The following is a 20744-nucleotide window of genomic DNA, read 5'->3' as shown; positions in this document are numbered from 1 at the left end:
AGCGAGACAACTAGTGCCAGGGCAATGGACCTAACCTCTGTGTTTCTTTCCTCTGTTTCCTATTTCTGGGCGATTCCACATGCACACACCACAGTTGCTACTTTTTGAGGCAAAGTCAATTTCCTGGAAAAATCACTCTTGAAAAAGTTATTACCTCTCTAGTGATTTTTCAGGTAAAACAGTTCTGAGGGCTAGCAACAGTGGCAGCTTTCCAAATGAAGGTATAAATCAGCAGGTGTCCCCCAACTTCCATATTTGTCTCCTATAAAAAAGACTCTGACTTTGCAGAATATTTACTTCTAGTCCTCGGCTGGATTTATGAGCAATTTGAACTGAATGGAATGTAGTCCTTTTTCTCATCTGAATGGAATATAGTCCTTTTTCTCATCTGCTGATTCTTTTACAAATGAAAATGACTTGTTTAGAAGAGTGATGAGAGAACCCTTTCCCATGGCTGATAAGACTCCATTAGTGCTCCAAACAACCACATGGTTTCCAAATAATTTGAAGGTGAAGGTTACAGAAATGTCTCCTGCCTTTGAGTGTGTCATGTAAAGAACTGGAATATCTGTCTATCACAACCCAAAGCAATAAGATAAGAGAGGGAGAGTTAAGATGCCAAAAAAGGTTCCGAAGACAAGGATTCGATAATGGAGGACTGCAGCAGAGAGAGGGATTATTCTCTGGGTACTTCTATGGATTAGGAAATGCCCCACTTTAGAGAGAAAGAACCGAACCAAACTATCAGTATCTGGTCCAAAGAATAAGATTTGGAGCAGTGATAATCAAACACACACACACACACACACACACACACACACACACACACACACACACACACATACACACACACACCACCCAAGCCGGTTGGCCAACTAGAACTTGCTCAGAATTCTCATTGTCCTTAGAGAAGGAATTGCAGGGGCAATGAAGAGTGCTCCTCAAGGTTGGAGGATGAATACCCACAGGGGCCCACACCCCCGGGGGCCAGCTCAGAGAGGGACAACCATTGCCATCTTAGTATCCCAGATGGTTGGGGAACTTGGAGATGATCTAATTTAGGCCTTTTCCACTTTTTGTGGTGTCATGGGCCCCTTGGCCAATCTCGTGAAGAAGCTGATGGACTCCTCCTCAAAAGGAGGCTTTTAAATACACAAAACAAAATATATAGGATTCCCCAAAACCCATATAACTCAGTACAGTTATCAAAAATTTTCAGTCAATCAAGTTCATGAATTCCAGGTTAAGAAGCCTCCAACACACTCATTTTACAGACAAGCAATTCTCCAAGAGGGGAAGGGACTGGCTCCAAGTCATCCCACAGAAAAGCAGAGAAGCCAGCACTGAAATCAAGTTTTCTCTTTGCCTTTTGCCTCTTTTGGGTTAGTTTAGTATTTCATTGTCACCATCTGCCTAACCAAGAAGCAAGCTGGGGTACAGGAAGCCAAGTGAGGAAGCCTGGCTTCAAGGCCTGCCTCTGACCAATCCTGGCCAAGTCACTCAACTTCCCAGTGGCCCAGGGAGCTGCCAATCTCTAGGACTACAGATTGCTCCCTCCCCTAGTGAAATCACATGCCCAGATTCCCCAACTTCCCCACTGAAAAAGAAAGATGGCAGTTTTAGATGGTATCATTGATTTAGAACAAAATCAACCACTGGATCATCTTATACTCTCCTCACCTCTATTTACACACAAAGAAACTAAGGTCCACAGAGGAAAAACGACTCCTAGTTCACATAGACAGGAAGGCACAGAGCCAGAATTTGAACCAAGTCCTCTGACTCCAAGTACTGCAGCCTGAAAATACTGAGAATTCAATGGGATTCATCAACAAAATATTTGAAACAAATCAGCCCTCCTATTAAATATTTAATGATGGTTTTAAGGTTAGAAGGTCAACAAACCTAAGACTGCAAAACCCAAGCTAGACCTATGGCAGGGAAATGGGGACATCACCAAGGGTGCCAAAATGTATTGGGTGCTTGTATCTATTCAGCATAGAGAAACAAATGACTTGACCTAGAGTTATCCGAAGTCTGACCTAAAAGAAGACGCTATTAATTAACATAGGGCCTTCCTCCTAGGGTCCAGAATCCAGCTGTAACTCTGTTTTGAGCTGCCCACCCGGATGGCTCAAAGCTCTAGTGCTATTCAAAACCTGACTCTCCAGGGACTGCTGGGGCATTTACAGCTGCAGTGACTTTGCTTGGGACTCCCATTTGTTAAGCTTTCCAGGACCATCATCTGTCCACAATAGTCAAGCATTCAGCCATAAACAAAGAAGGCCCCAAGTACAGAGCTCTGAGAAGAGCACCCAGAAGACGCAGGGCTTGCCATCTGAAGGGAGAGAAGGGACAACCCCCAGAGCCCAATTCCTGCTGGCACCAGAGGAGAAGAAAGAAACTGATAAAGAGGGAAAACCAAAAAGAGAAGCCTAGTGAGAAGAAAAGGGGCTCATGAAGGGACCACGGACAGCCAAAGGAGCCAGAGCCATGAAAAGCTCCAGTCAAAGCATCTCACAAGAGAGCCACCGAGGGCAGAGTAGAGAAGCCCCAGCAGAGAACAGTCCTGCTATCTACGATAGGCCACAGGAAGGCATCAAAGCCTTCTCCAGACAGGAGTACTCCATCCAGAACATATTGCCAATGTTGTTGTACCCATTTTAGAGACAAGGAGGCTGAAACTCAGAGGGAAGGTTCCTGTCACACACCTAGGTGTACCAGAGGAGGAATCCTAACCAAAGAATTCCCAGTACAAAGGGTAGCACTCTCTGCTAAATAATGTGGCTTGGGGGAGAGGAGAGATGAGAAACAGAACCTTGGACAGCGTAGCTATCTGGGATCAATCAGGTTAAGAGCTAGAGGCAACTCCTTGCCACGGCAGATAGAGCATTGCACTTGGTCTCAGGAAGACCTGAGTTCAAATCCAACCCCAGGCATGTAATATCTGTGTGACCCTGGACAAGTCACTTAACCTGGCTTCCTCAGTTTCTTTAACTGTAAACTGCTATAATTATAGCTACCAGGGTTGTTATAAAAATCAAATGAGATATTTGTAGCAGCCTTTGCAAAGCATTATATAAATGCTAACTATTATTATCACATTATTTATAGTTAACGGCCTCATTGAAGGAAACCAAAGGCCTGACTATCATCTAAGCAGACATCCTGCACCTTGCAGGGGATCCCATAAGGCAGGCCCCGTTAGCAGCCCAGAGCAGCCACTGGCCCAGTCCCCAGGAAAGGGGTCAATTGTCTTTAGTGGATTCTATTTCTGAAGGCAGGAAACTCTTTATCAATAGAGACTAAAATTGGAAAAGTGTTACTACTCAGTGAGCTAAGCTTTAACTCTCAGGAAAAGCTACTAATGCCAATACTAATTAATAAAATAATAAGATCGGCTTTAAGTATATGAGCACTTGAAGGTTTACAGATGGTAGGACTGCAGGCCTGGGAGGTTGACGCTCTTATTTCTTCATTGTGTGAGACAGGGCAAGTGATTGGCCAAAGGCCCCCACTGAGACCTCACCACTTTCTGTGGAACAGAGACTAGACTTGCTCTGCTTTATTAGCAACAACATTTTTTCCAATTTTAGCCCTCACTGTAATGAGCACTCCCCATTCCCCGCCATTCTCCCGCCTCGATGGAGACCTTCCAATGAAGTCTGCTACAGAGGGAAGCATTAGAATAGATGCCCTCATGGGGCCCAGCCAACTCGGAGAGCCGTGGATTTTAAGTCTAATCTCTTCATTTAAGAGAAGAAACTAAGATCTAAAGAAAAAAATGATGGGTTCGTTGACCCTTAATCAATGAACAACTGAGAGTGGAAAGCCAGTCTCCCACTGGCTGTGCTTTCTTTTTTATTCTCTAGCAGGAGACAGTTGTAGCCAAGAAGCTTCTAGAATTCAAGGAAAACTCAAGGAGCTCTCCTGACTCACTGTGTTTGGTCGCCAAGGGCGGACCCAGAAGCCGTGGAGAAAAGACACAAGGCTTGATATCAAGAACGGATCCCTGACTACCAGAGCTGGCCCAGGTGGAATGGGAAGCCTCGGCAAGGGCAGGGCTTAGGCAGAAGCCAAACAGCTATTCCTGCTGTGGAAGGCATTGATCTTCAGGTAGGGTATGGGGTGGGGAGCCACTGAGGTCCCTTCCAATCATGAAAGTCTGTGAGTCTCTAAATCTCTAAAGTCAAAGTTTTGCCACTGGAAGGGGGAGGAGCAACCCCGAGCAGCCTGAGGAACTCCCCAAAGAATCCCTCAGAGGGTGAAGGCACTCCTCAACCAACTTGTGAGGAGTAACACTCACCAAACTCAAACATTGGATGCTGCAGAAGACCCTTGAGGATGGGCTGTACGAAGCAGTCAGCTCCAAGGAAGGCCCTAGCTCATCCCTCTTTCCCGGAGCCTGTTGGGGAGTTCGACGAGAGGGACATGGGATTTCTCCCCACTTCCCTACCACTGCCAATAGCTAAAGTTTGCTGAGCAGCCTGGATGTCCTTCATATTTCTCACCCTATCTATTGAGCCCTCTTGCCTCCTAAGACAAGCTCATGCCATCCCCAAACTCACTCCTCACTTGAACCATCCATACCTGGCAGCTCTCATCCCCTACATCCCCTCGCTTTGTGGCTGAATGCCTTGAGAAGGCAGTCTATGACCGAGGTTTCCACTCTCTACGACCGAGGTTTCCATTTCTTCTTCACTCATTCTCTTCTCACGTCTCTAGTCTGGGTTCCAACTGCATCATTCAACTAAACCCTCTCCCTTCAAAGTGACCAATGACCCCCTCATTGCCAAGTCCAATGGCTTTTTTTGAGTCCTCATTTTTCTCCAACTCTCTAGAAATCTTGACTCTGTGAAGCCCCCTCTCCCCTTTGCTCTCTATTTACCCTCAGGATCCTTCACAACTGGCCCCCTCCTACAGTTCAGGCCACCTTTGGACACAGTCTACAATGCAATCACTCTGGCCTGTTCACTGTCCTCCTCATCTCCTCACTGCCTGTCCCATCATCTGAGATGTTCTTCCTCCTCAGCTCCACACTGGCTTCCTTTTAAAACTGAGATTAGACTTTGTTTTGTTTGCCTAGACATCTTCCTAAGTAGGGTTTTGCTTTTCTTTCTTTATCAATAGGGGAAGGGGGAGAACAAATGGAGAAAGGGCAGACTAAAGTCCATCGAAAAAGTAGAAATATTTGACAAAAAATTGAAATCGCAGGTTCTATCAGAGGTCTTTCCTGATCTTCCTCAATGCTGGCATCTTCCCTCCAACACTACCGTGCACCACCGTGGCCTCTCTCTCTTCTATGTTCACCCTTGTTTGCTCGCAGGATTCCCATTAGGATTCTCCCTGAGAGCCAGGACTGGTTTGTTTTGGGCCTTTCTCTGGATCCCCAATGCTTGGCACAGAGCCTGGCACACTTAATACATGCTTGTTGATTAACCCATGATAATCTCTCGTGGGCCACAGTCAAGCTAGCAAGTGGCACTGGCTTACAGAGAGGAATGAAAGTACATTATTTAGAATAAGGACACCACTGATGAAATGGCAGGTCCCAGCAAGGAGACCATGCCGGTCCCAGGTGTGGGTTCAACTGCTTTAGAAAAGGGCAGGATTTCAGCCGAGCTGAAAGCTCAAACTGGTGGCCACTTCCAAACCCTGGAGCTATGTAGCCCATGGAGAAATATGCCTCTAGCACTTGAGAGAATGTCTCTCTAGGAGTGAGGATATGGTATGAAGATCAGGAGTTGAAGGAACTGCAAGAAGGTCAGTGTAGCCGGATCACAGGGAGGGAAGAAAGTGCAAATTAAGGTCAAATTTTAGAAAAGTCCAAAGGGATTATTATTTTCGGGGGGTTTCCTTTGAAATTCCCACTCAATTAGACACCAACTATGCAGTACTTCTCCTTGGGTTCAGTGACTTGACCGCTTCTCTCAACTAGCCCACATCACTCCATTCTGTCTACAAGAATACTGGAAAAGACTTGGTCCAAGGCTTTGCTGAAATCAAGGTACCCTAAGCTGACAGTATGTCCCTGATTTACCAGACTAAGAAAAGAGATGAAATTCATTTAACATGTTGTCATTTTGATGAAACTGTGGTGGCTCCCAATGATCACTGCTTCCCTTTGCTTTTTTTTTTCTTTAAACTTTTTTGGAAGTCATTGTGGTTAAATGACTTGTCCAAGCTCACAAATCTAGTAAGCACCTGAAGTTGTGCTTCACTTTCTAAAGGCTCACAAACCATTTCTTTAATAATAAAACCTAGACCTTTGCCAGGAATCCAAGTCAAACTCACCAGCCTCTTGTTTGCTAACTCCATCCTTGTTCCCTTTGCCCATTCCCATGCCGCTCTCATTTGCCATGAGCCATCATATTCAGCAGTTCTATAGGTATTTTGGTTCTAGGGACTGGAATTGGTTGAATGCAGTTAAATATTCCCTCAACTCCTTGCAGGTTTTGGTTTTCATCTCCCTGTCAACAAGTTGGATTCTATCTTTCCCAGACTAACAATCATTCTTCTTTAGGATGGGCAAGGAAAGTTTGTCTCCTGTGGGATCTCCTTTATTCCTCCCTCTTTCCCTTACCTCCCCTCAACTACCATTAAACTCACACTGTTTAGGCCTGTTAGGCTCAAGGACTTGAATCATGAAATCTGCCAAGTTTCTCTTTCCTAGCTTTGCCTATCCTTGTGGCCCTTGAACCTCAAGAGCCAATGCCCTCATGTAGCCTCTCCTTTCCTGCCCCTGCATTTAGACTCTGGTCAAAAAACTGATGGCAGCATAAAATATGATTTGGTTATGGAAGAAATATGTCCCCTGCATTTCTGTGGTGGGTAACTGCCACTGATTGTGGATTTGCCACAGGGAAGAAATTATAGAAGTCAAAACTGAGGTTTTATTATTATGCTCAAGCAGAGAGAGGTTCAGGCCTCAGAAAATCTGTACAACAATGAGGATTCGGACAAGGCAAAATTATATCCGAGTGACAGAAAAATAGTTCTTTGACATATCACAGTCTTGTACATTCCTCTTAGGCCATTAAAGTTAATGAGAAGATAGATCCATGAGCCCACATTTCCTTTAATAATGTCATAAAAGGTGAAAAATTTAGTTAAACAGAATCATCATCTCATACCTCCCTAAGGAAAAGAAACCCTATCAAATACACTTTCTAGGTAAACTAAGTCAGGTTGCGGATCAAACTATATTAAAAAAATAATCACAAATAAGCTGATTGAGGAAGAGGATTTACATATTCCGAGGTGTCAGAAACAACAGGCACTCTTTCTCTGGCTACTTGCTAAGGAAAGGTTAAAGCTTTAAATAAATTCTTGCATCCTATGGAATAGGTTTTGTTCAGGTGAAGTTAATATTAAGATAAACTTTCACATAGCCAATATTTGCCAGAGGAATGACCTGGAGTCCTAAATAATGAAAAGAAATAAAAACTTCCCATAACAGGCTTTGAGACCAGCCTGGATCCCAAGCTCACTTAAGAAAACTGGCTACTTCTAAAGCCATGCTATACCACACTCAAGGAATATGCTCTTTCTGGCACAACTGGGAAAAGCCAGGGCAGAAAAGCCTTCACTTTGAGCAGTACAGATGGAATCTTCAATGTGTCAAAGGTTAACAAATAGTTTCCCATGATTTGCCCCCTGTGACCACCAGAACTCAAGAAAATGCTTTCCTCTTCGAGATCTGCTCCTGGCCTGTCTCAAGCATCCATGGTACAAAGAAGCACTGAATCTCAGCAGGTTTTGCAGACTAGTTTAATAAAGGAAAATGTCCAGAGACATTAACACCACCCCTCAGTCCAGCACAGGCCCAAGCAACATGGCAAGGAGACACTGGACTCTGCTCCCTTTGACTTGCAATGAAGATCATCCATCTAAATAATGTGGTCGCCAACAGCTTGTCAACAGAATAACACTCTCAGTCCTACACATCCCAATGATGCTAAATGAGCCCATCATGCCCAATCTCACCTGTATCTTTAGAAGTAAGGTTCTTCAGAGCATACAGCAAGGATCAAGCTCCTCCTCGGGGTTACCAGTGCCCCCAACTCTCCTCCGCTGCCCAAACTTCCAGCAGCTCAAGGCGCCTGTAGTGATGTGTTTGCCAGAGTATTCTGAGGCTTTGAGCTCCTAAAAGACAAAGAAAAATGCAAGGCCCGAGATAAGTGCCTAAAAGTGGCCCCACAAAACATGACCTACAAGCTTGGGCTGAGCTCTCAGCAGAAGAGAGATCAATGGGTGAGAAGGGGAAGAGGCAAGTTTTGGCCCAATGAGGGGACAAGCACCTAAGACCCGTGCCATCATGGAATGACTCTTGTCCACGGTCTTTCACAAACCCTCTGGGAAAGGCCTACTTCACATGCTAAGGGTTATTCTCTGGGTCTTTTCATATTATTTAGAATTATTACTTAAGAAATATTAATGAAGAATCATTATTATGAAGAAAAATAGCCTTCTGAGGTTTGCAAAGCACTTTGCAAATGATACATTAACTCATTTGAGCTATGCAATATCTGTAAGACTGATGCTATTCTTATCCCATTTTGCAGTGGAGAAGACTGAGATTCAGAGAGGTTAAAGGATTTGAAAAGGGTCCCACAACTAGCTTGAGGCAAAATTTGAACCCCAATGATCCTAGCTCTCATTGGAGCACTGTGTCTGGATGCTCCATGGCTTCCAGTGTGCCGCTCAATTCACATATTCACGTCTTGGGTCGGGTGCCTTCACTGCTTCTGTTTTTCCAGAAATGGCTTCTTGTAGTTCCTGCTCCCACTGTTCTTGAGAGAAAGTTCCCATAGCTCCCTGGTCTAAGCATCTGCCCTACTTTGGAGATGCTCTCTGTGTGAGGCCATTGAAAGAAAAAGATATCTTAGGCTCAGGAACACACTAAGTGTATAGTCAACTTCTTCTCTTTGGAACCACAGCTGGCAAGGCATGTGTAGCCCCTCTTTCTTATATCTTGTTAGTGATTCGTAACCAAGACTAATTTAAGTGCCCGGGGCAGTGGAGGCAAGGATCCCTCCTCTGACATTAGCCATGCTGAACAGAAACCCAATATGGCACAGGTGCAGCGGCACCCGGGTCAGGATGTGGGCCTTCTTGGAGCCTGATCGATGCCAATGGAACAAATGAGCTGGACAAACTACCGCTATCCTTAAGGGCACGTCCAGCCTACAGTGAGGGGTGAGAGGGATGAGTGACAACAGGGAGGTGGCTGACTGCATCTCGCTCATTCTGGCTAGCAGCAAGTCATCCAGCATCCTTCACAGGACAACAGGCAGAAGCCCCCGGCTAGCTCCACGACATGGTGAAGCTGCCACTTCAGGATAAGTGGGAGCTGACAACTGCCGAGTTCCACCTGATCCAGTTTCTCCTCTAAGAAATACTTTGTCTTTGAAGACTTGATCTTTCTTGGGTAGTCATTAGAGTACTTTGAATTCAAACTCAAGCACTGTTCAGTCTGTAGGATCAGGCTGTCCATCTGCCATCCTTGCCTCTCACCACCTGATGAGTCCATTCTCCTTTTCCATCTTAGATTTAGACTTTTTCTTAATGATGAGCCATCCTTGGCAATCCACCGCCTCCCACTTCCACCCATCATGCATTTTTCCATTGCCCTTGGGGTCATCTGCAATTTTGTTTCTTCGGAGTTCATGGTGCGCCATGATTTGCAGCCAGCTAGCATCACCTGGAGACTATTAATGGGAAAACCCAGCTTTGGCCGAGGAGAAGAGCTTGGGAACATGGAAAGTACTTGCTTGTGTCCCCCACCATGATTCTACTGCTCACTGCCTCCCGTTCTATCTGGCCACACTCATCCTCCATCTGCAGTGACCAGCCGCCATCTAAAGATACTGATCCAGTGGCTGAGGGGCCAGAGCAGGGGGCGGAGAAGGGGGTGGATCTGAAGTCTAGCAGTGGGAAGAAGAGAGAAGAAACCCAAAGAGGTGCAAAGTGGCTGCTAATTGGATTTCTAATTGAGAGTCTCATGCAGACAACAGCTGAGGGCAGCTTGTTTCCATTAGGGCTTGGCAGGAGTCTACTAATTGCCAATCAAAGGCAGATGAGCAAGCTAGCCTCCTATTACAGAAGAAAAAAGCCTCCAAACCAGCTGTAAATAAATAAAAAAAAAACTCGATATCTCCCCATTGCCTCTAGCACAAAAGAGAAAGTTTTCTCTGTCTGGTATAGAAAGGTCTTCATGACCCAAGTCTATCACAGCCTTGACAACTGACTTCATATCACCCCTCTTTCATTCTTGATCTTCCCCTCCATGATAAAGACAACAGAGTGCAATGAAATGGACGCTGGCTTTAGGATCAGAGGGCCTGGGTTCAAATCCCACCTGTGAGATCCCAACAACAACAACAACAACAACAACAACAACAACAACAACAACAACAACAACAACAACAACAACAACAACAACGAGGGCCTATGCAAAGGCATGAAGCCAGAGCATGGGATGTTCATAGGATCCTAGAGCTAGATCTGGAAGGGCCCAGCTCAGGTGCGACAAACAATCCCCCAATTGTTAATACTTATCATCCCCCTCCTAGTTTGGAGTCACTTTGTAACCTCTATGTATATATTTCTTTTTTTTTTCCTTGATGATACTTAGTTTTTCATTTTGTAAATAGGTTTTTTTTAATTGTAAAGATCCTAGAACTAGATCTGGAAGGGCCCAGCTCAGATGTGACAAACTATGGGAGGCCTTGCCCAATCCCCCAATTGTTAATACTTAGCATCCCTTTCCTAGTTTGGAGTTACTTTGTAATCACTATGTATATATTTCTTTTTTCTTCCTTGAAGATACTTACTTTTTTTAAAAAATAGTTTTTTTGTTGCAAAGATCCCAGAGCTGGATCTGGAAGGGTCCAGTCAGGCCTGACAAACAATCCCCCAATTGTTAATACTTATGCCCCTCCTAGTTTGGAGTTACTTTGTAATCTCTATGTATATATTTCTTTTTTTTCCTTGAAGATACTTACTTTTTTTTAAATAGGTTTTTTTTTTTATTGCAAAGATTCTAGAACTAGATCTGGAAGGGCCCAGTTCAGATGTGACAAACTATAGGAGGCCTTGCCCAATCCCCCAATTGTTAATACTTAGCATCCCTTTCCTAGTTTGGAGTCACTCTGTAATCACTATATATATATATATATATATATATATATACATACATATATATATATATATATATATATATATATATATATTTCTTTTTTTCTTAAAGATACTTTTTTTATTTTTTAAATAGCTTTTTTTATTGCAAAGATCCTAGAACTAGATCTGGAAGGGCCCAGTTCAGATGTGACAAACTATGGGAGGTTTTGCCCAATCCCCCAATTGTTAATACTTAGCATCCCTTTCTTAGTTTGGAGTCACTTTGTAATCACTATATATATGTATATTTTTTCCTTGAAGATACTTACTTTTTTTATTTTTTAAATAGCTTTTTTTATTGCAAAGATCCTAGAACTAGATCTGGAAGGGCCCAGCTCAGATGTGACAAACTATGGGAGGCCTTGCCCAATCCCCCAATTGTTAATACTTAGCATCCCTTTCTTAGTTTGGAGTCACTTTGTAATCACTATATATATGTATATTTTTTCCTTGAAGATACTTACTTTTTTATTTTTTAAATAGCTTTTTTTATTGCAAAGATCCTAGAACTAGATCTGGAAGGGCCCAGCTCAGATGTGACAAACTATGGGAGGCCTTGACCAACCCCCAATTGTTAATACTTAGCATCCCCTTCCTAGTTATTGCAAAAATAGTTTTCATCCCCCCCTTGTGTTCCAAATTTTTCCCTCTCTGCCCCAGAGCATGCAATCCAATATAGGTTAAACACGTGCAAATCTTCTACACATATATCCACACTTATCAGGCTGCTGTGCACATATTTCTATTCCCTCCCCTATAAACGTTTTGTTTCGACTCATCCTCTCTCCTCAACTGCGATAGAATGTCAGCTCTTTGAAGGCAGGAACAACATCATGTTGGTCTTTGTATACCCAGCATCTATAATACCTGGGCCTGACAGTCCACCTGGGGAAGACCAAGAACTGCAATGTCCGTTGCACTGGGCTAGACAGCTTACAGAGATAGCCCGATGGGAGAGCATGTCTCCCTGGGTCAGACAAGACAAAGATCCGGTAGGATGGGTCCAGATGTAAATGGGAGGAGAATGGGCTGAAGTGTCTCTAGGAAATTGCAAAACTCTTTTTAACTGAACTCAAGCTTCCCACGTTGAGATTAACAACTGTCTCCCAAGAACTAAAAAGGAGTGTCATACAGAAGGCAACAGATTCAGAGTGCAGTGTATAAGTCATGAACACCTCCGAAGAAGAACTGGAATTGTGTAAGAGGAGGAAGAGGAGAGCATCTGGGCAAATGCCTCACTGGTGCCCACATAATGATGGGAGAAATCAAGGATGGCTTCCAATATGATGGACAGACTCCCTGGGGAATTTCTGAGAAGGCCTGGGCAGGAGTCACCCAGGCTGGATAGGCAGGCCCGGGTTATGACTGCATCATTGTAAGGAAATCCAGAGTCTGTGAGATCACAGGCACCTTTGAGTATTCTTAGCACTTTGCAGAGAACCTAGCATAAAGTAGACTTTTTTTTTGCTGAGGCAATTGGGGTTAAGTGACTTGCCCAGGGTCACAAAGCTAGGAAGTATTAAGTATCTGAGACCAGATTTGAACTCAGGTCTTTCTGACATCAGGGCTGGTGCTCTATCCACTATGCAATCTAGCGGCCCCCATAAAGTAGATTTTCAATAAATGAATGAGGAAGCAGATAAATTAAGCCTTGCCCGGGAGTCCTGAGCAACTGATCCCACAGCAAGAGGAAGAGGCAGTTTTCAATTACATTATTAACCAGGAGAGCTACCAACAAGAAGCATGAAAATGGAAAACTCCTACTCTAGCAAGTATGGTGAGCACAGGAAATGAAATGGGGATCTGCAAAGAGGGAGATGTTTTTGTCACTGTTAGTGCCAACAAAAAGCTCTGAGTGAAGAAAATGCAGGGATAAAATTTAGAATAAAATGATCAGAATCCTGACTTGTGACAGGAGGTTGGAGGATAGAAGAGCATGAAACAGAAGTGGAAGGGAAGAAGCCAGAGGATCACTCTTGGATCTAAGTAAAAGGCACGAAGATCTTCTCCCTTCAAGATAAAACTGGGCCTTCTGAGAAGGAATCAACTCCTTGTGCTCCAAAGAACAATGTAGATCAACAGAAATCCCAAGGAAAGGGGATATCCAGAGACAGGAGATCCAAGCATTGCAATTGGTGACTCCTAGCACAGTAATTGGATAGGTTGGCGATTACAAGAGTGACTCCTGCTGACTTCCAAGCCATCTATCAGGGAGGGAAGAGGATCCGTCATCAAACTGTCGGTCCCAGTGGTCCTTACCTCATCCTGGTGATTCATTTGGGGGCAAATGTTACTACCAAAAGGCATTTAGGAAGCACTCTTTGTGACTAGGAAGTTCTTGGTAAGGAACTGAAATATTAGGAACATTCTAGTGATGCTACTTGAATGGAGGACGTCAGAACTGGGCAGAAAGCAGTTGACCAAGAAGATGATATCTGAGGTCAGGTTTGGGATTTCTGGATCATGCTTAAAAACATATAAACGATGGTCCCTTGCCCGAGGGTAGAATATAACGAAATGGAGAATGGTTAAAACCATGTTTTATCCCAAGCCAACAAACTGAAAAGAGAGGGAAAGGGAGAAAACACATAGCTGCCAAACTTGATGCCACAGGGCAACAGGGATACCACTGCTGTTGAAGAGCAGCAGAGGATCGGTGATTCCCTGGAACCAATATCCCCAGAAAAGACCCATCAATGGAATGAATACATAAGAGCATTCACGTCCAAATTCTTTACAACCTCTTTGGGGGGGGGGTTCTTGGCAGAGATACCAGAGTGGTTTTCTATTTCCTCCTCCAGCTCATTTTACAGAAATGGAAACTGAGGCAAAAGAGTTAAGTCACTTGCCTGGGATTACACAGCTAGGATCTATCTGAAGCCAGATTGGGGGTTCTTTCTAACTCCAGGCATAGCACTCTATCTCCTGCATTTTAAGTATTTTCTTAATATTTTAGAATTTTCTTTCTTTTTTGCATCACTATCACTTCCCTCCAACTCTTCCCCCAAGGGGAAAAAAACTCATTTGTGGCAACAAAAGTAGAGTCAAATATAGATGTCAATGGGTGTCTTAATGCTCATGTCTGAAAATGTATTTCTCTATCTGCATCCACAGTTCCAAAGCTTTCTACCAAAGGGAGGAATGGATGCTCTCATCATCAACCTTGTGGAACCATCAATGGTCACCCCATTGATTGGAGTCTTTAAATCTCCCTGATTTGTTTTGGGTTTCATTGTTGTTGTTCCTCTACAAGTTCCTTCTTTCACTCAATAGCAGCTCATTCAAAAACTTCCTAAATATATTGGAATCCATGCATTTCATCATTTCTTATAGCAGGATAACTAACTTTCTAATCATTACAGGCTATCTTCCAATGAATGGGTGCCTTCTTTCAAGGTCTTCACTACAACAAACAGAGAGATGCTAAGATGAGTTTTTGGATATATGGGCCCTTTCCTTCTTTCTCAAGCTGGTCTAGACATTCTGGAAAGCAATTTGGAACTATTACCCCCAAGGTCATTAAACTGTATATGCCCTTTGACTCAGAAATACATAAGAGCTAAACCCCAAGTAGCATCATATATTAAGAAGATATATTTGTATGGAGACATCTGGGAGAACTGGAAGGGGAGTATTGGGGATGGGGATATTTGGAGAGGGAAATAGAAGTGCTATTATATATTCTGTTATATTATGAACCGTGTACCAAAGAGGGAAAAACATTTGGGACATGGTTCCACAAACCTGGTGATGGTGAATTTCAATTATCCAGACATCTGCTGGAGGTCTCTATGCCAAGAGCAGAGCGGTTGATAAATCACTGCTTCCTCTTAATGATAATTTCATTCATTGAAAAGAGCCATGCAATTACCTGCTGTTCTGGACTCGGTTCCGAGCAGCAATGAGGAATTAACTGGATACTCAAGTACAAACTCTCGGAACTTTAGGGAGATGTAGTTGGTCCATCTTGGAATTGGGACAGAGAACAGGAGTGGGAAGCATAATCCAAAGTCCACCCTGGATTGGGGGAAGAGGATTCCACAGAGTTCAAGCAAGGAAGAGAGAGAAACTGGATCCCCTAGCTAGCCATCACTAGGAATTTGTGCCCAAGGAGAGTGGCCCAAAAGGTACCTTCAGCTGCAGAAAGGGCAGCAGCAAATCAGTGGCATGAAAGCAAGAGCACTACAAGGGAGTTGTTTGTGAGGAGGGGGGAGATAAAAGGGGGCTGGGGAGGCGGATCTCACTCCCATTAACTGAAGGACTTCAAGCGAATTCATTGTCCTTTAGGTGCAATCCCCTGAGTCAAAGATCCATTCGCCCTGCCGTAGTTACAGGTCTGACCCTGTGGTATAAAATCCTCCAAGTCAATATAAATCTCCCTAAGAAAGAGAAAAAAACTCTTATGAAGGAAATTCTACCAACAACATTCCCCCCCCCACCAAACCAGTTCCATTTAGGAAGTGTTATCATCCCCTGCTTGGATTTCTTGGGCATATAAGTACTTGATATTTTTTTCATTCATTCATTCTAATGTCTGTATTTGGTCAAGTCCACCTTCTTTTTTCCTGAGAACTTTATTTTGATCATTGATTCAGAGCTAAAAGGAACCTTAGAGCTCAGTCTATCCTAATATGTTTTCCTGCTTCCAGTCTCCCCATAATTACCAAACTAATCTCACCATGTCACTCTTCTGCTCAAGTAACTCCAGTGGCTCCCTGTTGCCTCTAGGATCAAATGCACATTTCTCTCTTTGCCACTTAAAGTCATCCATGGTTTGCTTCCAAACCACCTTTCCCAGATTTCCTTCCATTACTCCCATTCTTGCGGTTTACATTCTGGATAAATGAAGTACCAGCTGTTCCCTGAACTTGGCACTCCACTGGCCATCTCCACATGCTCGTCTGGATTATAGAGCAACCTTGCTGCTTCTTCAGTGAACCTCAGGTGAAATTTTCCCTGAGCCCCTGGCCCCCCTGGCCCTCTGCAGGTATGAAGCGGCTCTTTCCTCCTCAAATGACCTGAATACATTTTGTATTTCCCAGTTAAATTGGCGCTGTGCACCTCCCCCAGAAACAAGCACAATGCCTTGGACCTAAAAAGGCCCAATCATTGCTTGTTCAATAGAACTGATGAACTCATCCTTCTTCCACCAGCATCCATTACTCCCAAGCTAGGTGCTGACTTTCTCATCATGTTTTTACTAAGCATTTAAGCCAACAAAGGGAGCTTTCTTGGTGGGGTCTTCAGAGGGAACAACAAGCTTTTGCATTCAAGGCTCCACAGTAAACCATGTCTTTATCACTGGAGAACTGATGTTTGCATGGACTTTGAAAATAAAATCTATGATCAAAAAATTTGGTAACCTTTGGAAGTGCATTGATTCATGTGAGTTATAACTGTAAATATTTAGCATATTAAAAAGAAAATATCTTAGTTAAAAAAAAAAAAAAAGAAACTAGATCAATCCAAATGGGTATCAATGTCTCTATGAGATGGTAAGAAATATTAGAGCAAAATTAAAAAATTAAAAAACTGGAGGAAAACCTAAGATACTTGAGAGCATAAAGTACAGTTATAAATTCTCAATCTTTGACTTGTTTTTCCAACTGTCTTGGAAAAACAGGTCAAGGAGAGAGAGTTTAAAACTCATTGAACTCTCTTAAAACCATGATTGAAAAAGAAAAAGCTTGGAGCCAATATTTCAAGAAATCAGAAATCCTCACTGCCCAGCTTGATTCAATCCCAGAGGCCAAGTGAAACTAGAAAGTGTCCACTGCTCAAGTGACTGCTGAGCTGGGAGCTTTATTATGGGCCTAATAAGGGCTTAGGGATTAGTGCCGTCAAGGACTGGCCTTCCTTTTCTGGGGAGACCTCCAAGTCAACTGAAGGGCTTGCAAAGGATCTGTGGGCCAGGGAGCTTGGATGCAGCAGTCCCTGAGCAGGACCGTCCAGACTTTGGAGCAAACATCACTTAACCTTACATTTCTTCTGCATTTGTAATCCCGTGGCTCAAAGTACAATAAGCATGAGGGTTAAGAATGTCGATTAACCTGAAAGGAGACATTTGGATTTGGTAAAGCTGCTCAGTGGATTATAATTATAAGTACATTTAATTAATTCATACATGCACAGAAGAAGAAAGTCAAGGATGAAATGCAATGTAGAAACACTCAGAGAATCCACCATCAAGAGAGCCAGATAGCGCCAATTAATTGGCTGTGTGGTCTGGAGTGAGTTCCCTAAGCTCTCTGAACCATAGCTCTCTCCCCTCCCCAAAGATGGGGTTGGTCTAAAAGTTTCTGCCAGTCCATTCCAGTGCTAACATTCTAATTCAATTGGATTGTTAAAACAAACAAACAAACAAACAAAAACAAAAACAAAAAAACAAAACCAAAAATAAAACCTGGAAGGATCCACATGTTCTGACTGGTTTTGCTTTGAGAGTGGAACTCTCTCATGGACTGAAAGGCGATGAATATTTCTGACAGTGCCTGTTATGTACATGGTCCCATGCTCAGGCCTCAGAACACCAAGTTATGACAAAGCACATCTGCATGAAAAATGAAGACAGCCAAGAGCTTTTGTCACAATTGCACAAGGTAGGTAACGCAAACATAGTGCCCATTTAACAGATTGGGAAACCGAGGCTCCAAAAGAGAAGTGATTTGCCTATCATCATACAAATGGCATGAGAAAGGGGCTTCCAAAGATAGTAGGGAAATCTCAAGAAGCCCAGAAAGGAGGATACAGGCATCAGATCCCAGGCACCAGAAACAAGACTCCAGCGAGAGGGGATCAGCTAGGCCCCAGGTAGAAAAGAAAAGAGGTTTTTGTACTATCCCCCACTCCTCTTGATACAAGTTCTGAGCTATATCAGCTTCTTACCCTCCCTCCCTCCCGGTGTCACACGAGCATGCCTGGGACATCCCTAACAGCCGAACAACCCGGCCCAAAGCCCCACATTTACTAGACAGAGACAGGAACATGATTGGCAAAGGCAAGGAGGCAGCAGTTAACCAGGTTGCATGGGGCACTGGAGGTTCAAGGTCCAGAAGATTCAGGAAAGGAAAGGGGACAAGTAGGCAAAGGAGGAGTGTCTACAACAGAGCCAGCCTGTTCCAAGCTATGCCAGCAGTAAGGCGGCACAGTGTGGATATGTGTTGGGCCTCGAGTCAGGAACTTGAACTTGAACTCAAATGCAGCCTTGCTTACTAGTGATCCAGTCCCTTAACTGTTGTCTGCCCCAGTTTCCTCGATTATAAAATGGGGATAATAATAGCACCTACCTCTCAAAGTTGTTGAGATCAAATGAGACCACAGGAAGTGCTTAATAAATGCTTATTTCCCTTTCTCCTTCCTTTCTTCCCTTCCCCCCTTCTTTTTCCTTTCTCCCTTATTTTTCCTCCTTCCTTTACTTCTTCCCCTATTCCCTCCCTCTTTTTCTTTCCTATCTTTCTCCCTCTTTTCATTCTTCCCTCCCTTCCTTTCTTTCCTCCCTTCCTTACATCTTTATTCCTCTCTTCCTCCCTCCCTTCTTTGCTTCATGTCCTCCTTCTCTCCTTTCCTTTCTTCGCTTCTACCCTTTCTCTTTTCTTCCCTTTCTCCTTCTTTCCTTCTTCTTTCCCTCCCTCCTCCCTCCCTCTTTTTTCTCTCCTTCTTTCTCCCTCTTTCTTCTTTCCTTCCTTTCTCCTTTCATCCTTTCTTCCCTTCTTTCCTCCCTCTCTTCCTTTCTACCTTTCTTTCCTTCCCCTCTCTTTTCCCTTTCCTCCCTCCTTCCCTCTTTTCCTCTCTTCTTTTCTTCCTTTCCCCCTTCCTCCCTCTATGTTTTCCTTCCTTCTTTCCTTCCTCTTTCCTTCCCTTCTTTCAACCTTCTCTTCCTCCCTCTTTTTTCTTTTTCTCCCTCTCTTCTTTCCTCACATTTTTCTTCCTTCCTTCTTTTCTACTTTCTTCCCTTCTTCCCTCCCTCCCTTCCATTCCACTTTTCTTTCCTTTCCCTCCCTTTTCCTTTTCTTCCCTCCTTCCCTCTTTTCCTCCCTCTTTTTCTTCCTTCCTTCTTTCCCCTTTCTTCCCTCCCTCCCTTCCATTCCACCTTTCTTTCCTTTTCCTTCCCTTTTTCCCTTTCCTCCCTCATTATCTCTTTTCCTCTCTTCTTTTCTTCCTTTCCCCCTCTTCCCTCCATGTTTTCCTCCCTTCTTTCCTTCCTCTTTCCCTCCCTTCCTTTCATCCCTCTCTTCTGCCCTTTTTCTCTCCTTCTCCCTCTTTTCCTCCCTCTTTTTCTTCCTTCCTTCTTTTCTCCTTTCTTCCCTACTTCCCTTCCATTCTACCTTTCTTTCCTTTTCCTCCCTTGTTCTCTCTTTTCCTCTCTTCTTTTCTTCCTTTCCCCTTCCCTCCCTGTTTTCCTCCCTTCTTTCCTTCCTCTTTCTTTTTTCCCTTCCTTCCTCCCTCCTTCGTTTCTTCCCTCTCCCTAAGCTTTTCTTTTCCCCTTTTTTCCCTCTCTCCTTTTATCTTCTTCCTCCTTCCCTCCTTTCTTTCAATCCTCCATCTCTCCCTCCTTTTGTATCTTCCCCACTCTCTCCCTTCCTCTTTCTCTTTTATTCCCTTCTCTTTCCCCCTCCCTCTTTCTTTTCCCCTCCTTCCGTCCCTTTTACCCTCTTTCTCCCTCCTTTTTTCTTCCTTTCTCCCTTTTCCTTTTCCCTCCTCTACTGTCCTTTTCCTCTCTTCTTCCCTTCCTCCTTCCCTCCTCTCTTTACTCTCTTCCCTCCTACCTCCCTCTTTTACTCCCTTCTTCCTTCCCTCCTTCCCTTCATCTCTTTCCCTCTCTCCATTCCTCTTTTACTCCCTTCTTTCCTTTCTCCCTCCCGCTTTCTCCTTCCTCCGTCCCACCCTTCTTCCCTTCCACTAGGTTTTTAGATGACTACAAACCAAAATGAACTGCCAGGCAAGCCCTCCATCAGCTTTCTTTGAGATGGTGACTTGGAGTACCTGCCCTTTCAGGAAAATCTTTTTTCTGCAAAGGGACAAATCTCCTGTTGCTGGTTCACATAGCAACTGGGGATTAGTGGCTGCTTCGGGGAGGATTGGTTTGGCCAACTAAGCAGGGAGGTGGAAGAGGGATGTTTGTGACAAACATAATTAGGTAGCAAAGAAATCAGGAAAGTACGGGTTTGTGGGAATTAATACTGAGGGAACTGGATGAAACTGGGAAAACAACATTCACCAGGACCACAATAGTGTCAATGGAAAGAATGACAAAATCAAGGGGATAGATGGGAAATTCTAATGACCAGCATTGGCCCCCTAAGAGATGAGAAAATCTGCAGCCCTCCCTCCTCTGCACAAGCTGGGGACAATGGGAGTTGAATATGCATCTGCTGTCGGATGTAGTTAGTGGGTTGGCGTCACTGTTACTGGGAAGGCTTACATGGGAGAGGAATGGGAAGGGGGCACACATGGAAACTGGCACGCCTTGGACATCAACCAGCTATGTAATGTTAGACAAGTCACTGACGCCCTCTGAGATTGCCAGTGTCAGGGCAGGGGCCAATTTGCATTAGGAAAGGGGT

The sequence above is a fragment of the Sminthopsis crassicaudata genome, chromosome X (assembly GCF_048593235.1).
Source record: "Sminthopsis crassicaudata isolate SCR6 chromosome X, ASM4859323v1, whole genome shotgun sequence".
Taxonomy (NCBI): Eukaryota; Metazoa; Chordata; class Mammalia; order Dasyuromorphia; family Dasyuridae; genus Sminthopsis; species Sminthopsis crassicaudata.
This window is presented reverse-complemented; position numbering follows the sequence as displayed.